The following is a 5,622-nucleotide window of genomic DNA, read 5'->3' as shown; positions in this document are numbered from 1 at the left end:
GAAAAAAAAAAAAAAAAAAAAAAGACAACAACAACAAAAAAACCAATAAATTTCCTTACACGGAGACCCACATTTACTTAAAAGAGAATCAGGAAGATTTTGTAGGAAAAAGTGAAGATGAAAAGAAAGCAGAACCCTGAGCAGCTGACAATTCTTATATCTCCATTCATTTGATACTGGAAATTTTTCCTACCACATTCTTTCTTCATTCAAAGGCATCTCTACCATTCCTCTCTGACCACAGGACACTGCTAAACTCCATTTCAAAGTACAAGTTTCCTCATAAACCTTTTATGAGCTTCACATTCACTAGCACAAATGGACTCAGGTGCGCAGCCGATGCTCAGATGCTCACTGCACTGAAGTGGGTTTTGGGTGTGGTGAGTGTTTCCACGGAACACAAGAGGGGCTTTGCCCAAAGATGTGGGCCTTGGTTCCTCCCTGGGTCTCCAAACAGAGGACAACAGTCTGTACCCACTTGCTGGAATCTCTGCCATGCAGATCATCCTAAATCTAGCACACCTACTCCCTTCTCTTAATCCAAGCTAAGAGATGTTGGTTTTAACTTTCCAGCCATTGACACTATTTTACCATCACAAAACATAGTAGGCTCTTAGAACTAATTGCACTTTCTCCTTGGAGTAAGAAGGTACCTGTCCCAGGTCTCCCTACAATTTCAGCCCAGTCCTAGCCCAACTTTCTACTACTGGCAAATCTCTACTGCTGTGTGTGAAGTTGGCATTGTTTCTTTAGGTGAGGAATGAATCATTTCCTACATATGCTTAGGGTGAAGCCCAACCCCTCAGAACCCCCCCTCCCCTAACATTTTTATTCTCCCATTAATTAAAACAACTAATGTACCATCGATTACCTTTGCATGAATGAAAATCATTATGAGCCCTCGCAGGTATATGGGAAATTGTTTGCTTAAGTATTCACACTTTGATTTCCTATAGACTCATTTTCTCAAGCATACAGAAATTCAAACAAAAACAAAAGCAAAATCTCCTGACACCTTGCAATAAAACATGAAGACTGGTTGTAATGAGCTTAAACCCATCTCTTGTAGGAGGAAATGTACAGGTGGCCTTGTGCTGGAGCTGAATTTGACTATCTAGTAAAAGATGCTAGATGGTTAAGGCAAACATTGATAGGTCATCAGACACAGGTTTTGGATTTGTGCTAGTGTTGAGCGAGATCAGTTCATCCAAATTTACTTTTAAACTACTGTGTCAGCTCTCAAAAGTAAAAAAAAAAAAAAGCAGCGGACAGTTAGCTCTATTTGGAATTTCCTAGCTAGTTGGCCATTTCAGCTTGCATCTCCATTTCTGGGGGCTGCCATAATTAGAGCGATCTATTTTGCATTTACTTCTCTTTGCAAGCACTACATTATTCACTCTTTCCTGTGCTTATTAAACAGTGCCACCTGCACCAAATTCAACAAAGCTCTTCCATCAGTTGAGCCCAGCGAAGGATCCCAGACCATATATTATCATTAATTGAAGCTCAATTGAATAGTGGACGATAGGGGGATGAGTAAAAGCAACACAGTTTCTAGGACCTGTTTCTAAAAATGTTTTAAGCAAAAAAAATTTCTATTCCTTAAACTGTCATCTGTTATAAAGTCTCTGTTTTATTTTCTCTGTACAGCAATTCAAGCAGCAATTAGCAAGTCTTTTAATTAATGAACTATTCCCTGTATGTCACCAAGGTGCCTCTAACACAAATGTCCTCCTTCATAGGTACTAGCAAATGCAGTCAATATTTTGTCACCCAAAGCCTTCCAACCTGACCACCTCGCTAGCCTGAATGCTACAAAAAGGGATCTAAAGAGCCAAAGATGAGTCTAGAAAACAGAGGACGATTTTCAGGAAACCAGCACAGATAGCATGAATTCATCCTGAGAGAGGAAGAGGCAGAAGAAAGGGAACCAGAGGCAGGGATGGGAGAGCCAGAGAATGAACGTATATAGATATCAGGGGTTAAAGAAAGGCACAGAAAGTTTCAGGCAAAGAGAGGATCATCTCTGAGATTCAACTGTGTTATAATAAACTATACCCAAATGCTGGCGATTTACACATTTTTAAGAGCTTCAAACCTCACTGTGGCTTGTTCCTTTAGAAGCTTCCTGCTTTGTTCAAAATACTGCTTATCTTTGGCATTGTCAACAGCTCTGCATCTGGGGGAGATTAATTAAGTGATAAGTCAGACACAATAAGGTGAAAGGGCACGTCTACCCAATCAGGGCTGATTCATCTATTTCTAGGTAGATCAACTTTTTTGAGGGATGCCAATTTGATTCCATTTCTAGAGAGATTTATCAATAGGGATGTCTGAACGCCGTTGAGGGGCGCTTAGCTGGAAAAGATTGTTCCGCAGATAGAAAAATCCAAAAACCTACATTCTGTCTTGTTTAAGATGTGAAAAGAAATCGTAACTGTCAATTGTCTGTGTGCTTAAATTTTATTAATCTGGGTAAAGGTTGATCTTGAATATATAGTTCTTTTGCAAAAATAGCTAATTGGGTGGTTACAGATAACATTGCTATACAACACAATAAAAAATTAAAAGTTCACTTTCATCCCCCCCAAGTGTTTCTAATGGTCCCTTCCTTTCAAGTCCACTTCTAATTTGTAGGAGGCAAGAAGAGAGAAAGAGATAGGGAAGGGGTAGGGGAGGAGGAGAGAGAATGAAAGAGAAAAAGAGGTTTTCTAGGTGTCATTGACTAAATATTTCCAGACCAATTAGAGGTTATCTTTAAATCTCCATCCTCCACCGCCCCCCCTCCACACCTTTCTAAATAGATCTTTAGATTAGTGAGAAATTAGTTAATTGGGGAAATCTTTGTGGCTGGTTCACCCAGTTCCTAACCAGAAGGGTTTTAAGGACCTTAGATCCTACTCCCAGAAATGGCTCCCTCCCATCTTTTCAGTAGTGTATCAGTCTAGGTCAAAATTGTGGTTGCATAAGTGTGTGTGTGTGTGTGTGTGTGTGTGTGTGTGTTTGTGTGTGTGTGTAAGGCAGATAGTCACTGAAGTAAATTCTCAGCCTGTGAATAAGACTAGATTCGGGTGAAATGATTGTTCTGGGCAGACCCCAAAACAAAACATTCAGAGTATCTTTACTCTGTTTTTGAACACTTCTGCTAGTGAAGTTTACATTTTCCAAGGTATTTTGAGGGAGGAGTTGGGTAGAGAAGTAATGGTAGTAAACAAAGGTTGGGATGTTTTGTAGCTGACCAGCCATTTCCCCTTCTCCAAAGAAACAGAATGTTAGTTTCTTAGCTATCAAATTCTTTAAATCATCTGGGATCTATCTATATTTTAAAAACTGAGCAGAAATCCTTAACAGCCTGATCAATAGCCATTGACTGTTGGTGCACCTCACACCCTAACATGCACAGCTTGATCATGTATATTTGATCATTGAAAAATTCAAAGCATCTTGCAGCAATACATCAAGTTTCTCATAAAACAGTCTGTCTCTTTCTGTGGTCTTATAAAAAAAAAGAGTCTGAGTTTCTCTCTGTCTCCTGCATTCAACTATCCATCCATTTGTCTACACACACATACACACACACACACACACGCACACACCCTTTCTAGAGAATTTATTACTCATATATTTGATGAAGAACAAGGTAATTAACTGCAAGGCTGTACATCTGGGTGGCACTTCATATCCATTGCAATAATAAAACACTTTTTTCACATTTTAGCAGAGGAAAGGCTAGTCTTGCCCTCAGATTCAGAGGACCCCAGAGTCTCTGTCTGCAAAGGCTCCTTGCTATAAATCCTGCCTCCCTCTTAAGTGATGGCATGCACAATTGCACCAAGGGGCACTAAGTTTATCTGTGAAAAAGCATCATCAGAAAAGCTTGTCCCTTCTCAGAGCTTCACCATCAGCTTGTGGGGTGGGGGGAAAGAACAGACACAGCTGGCTCCTCCATCCCTGCTCTTCTTGCTAGCAAATGGGAGCAAGAATCCAAAGGATTTGTCTTGTGAAGGGCCACAGGTAGAGGTGTATTTTGGATCCTAAGAACTGGTACCCTGAATGTGTGCCACTAAGATCTAATGCCCCCCAAAGGAACCAGTGCTGTAGATTTTTCTGATATTCTGTGGCCCAAAAGCTGATTCCAAGTTTGTTCTTAAGGTAGTCCAGATCCATCCAAAACACTCCAAGAGGCTGACCAGAAGAATGCAACTGGGAAACCTGCTCCAAGCTCCCAACACAAATTCCTACAACCCCAGCGCCAGAGGCCACCCCCACCCCCCAACCAGCAAAACAAATTACCTGCAGAACTGCCCATCTCGGGTGTGCCCTGCTCTGTATTCCAAACTGTGCCGGGACAAATTATTCGGGGCTCTTCCTTCTAAAAGCAGCAGCATCTGGGCTGAGGCTCCCTCCTTTAAAGGGGGGACTTCATATGATAATACTTGTAATATGATATGGAATGACAGAATGCGTGACAGTTGCCCGTAATACGGAGAAGTCAGTCAAAGGACAGAGGGGACATTTGGATAATTACCATCCATTGGCTAGTCAATCACGCGAACAGAGAGAAACTGCACAAAACCCACAATGGAGTTGGGAAACAAAAGAGACCCGAGCCAGACTCAGGATTAACCGGTCTAAAGCGATCTAAATGCTTTTGTATCTGAAGAACTGAGGCTCCCGGCTTGCCACCCCCCCCATCCCAGGGAACTAATTGCGGGGATCAGAGTTAAAGCTTTCTCCCTCCTTTCCCATTTCTCTTTGTAGACTGCTCACCACGCAGAAGGAGACAAAAATGATTTCTCTCTGTGTTCATTAAACTATTTTAAAGTTAAAGGGGTGGGGGAGGGGGCTAGAGGTGGCCCCCTCGATCCAGAACCCGGGATTCCTCTCCCTTGGAATAGGCTGGGACAGTCTTGGTTGGCCTTACTTCTTTGTTTCAGGGCAAAGTCTCTCCGTCTTGCCCCCTGGAAACAGATGCCCCACACACCTGGGTCGAGGCTAGGCAGCTGCGTTTCTTGCTGGAGGTAGCGCTGGATTGGTTGCTGGTACCCTGCTTTGGGAGAGGAGTCCCCCACCCTCACCCCACCCCGTGCTGGCCCCTGCACCGAAAAAAAAAACAAACAAAAAAACACAAAACACCGGACCCCCTCCCAGATGAAGACTCGAATTGAAACGGCACACCTACGATGCAGAGAGCTAAAAAGGCAACAGAAGAGTGGGTCTAGTTTTCAGCGTGGAAGCATGGGTCAGAGGAAGGTGGCTGTAAATTATAGGGAGAATTTATTTCTAAATTTGGGAGGGAGAAAAATCCTGCTAAATTGGAAAAGAGAGATAAGATGCCTAACGGAGGAGAGGAATGAGGAGACTCCTTGCTTGAGCAAAAGAGGTAAAGAGATGACTCCTCAAAAGAGACACTGGAAAAGGATGTCTTCAGAGAAGATGGAGAGGGAGAGGGGAAGTGGATTCCTTAAAAGATAAACGACACGGACAGAGAAGCTCCGTACTCTAAGCGACACCCCACTCCCAGGCCAAGGAGACCTGTAACTAGCCCCCAATTCCCACCACGTCCTCACTCCGCAGTTCCAACCCGCCCGCAGCCCTCCGGGCCCCGGCGCGCCCCCCGCG

Source organism: Fukomys damarensis, unplaced genomic scaffold (assembly GCF_012274545.1).
Source record: "Fukomys damarensis isolate Sample0158 unplaced genomic scaffold, DMR_v1.0_HiC HiC_scaffold_36, whole genome shotgun sequence".
Lineage (NCBI taxonomy): Eukaryota > Metazoa > Chordata > Mammalia > Rodentia > Bathyergidae > Fukomys > Fukomys damarensis.
Note: the sequence above shows the minus strand (reverse complement) of the source record.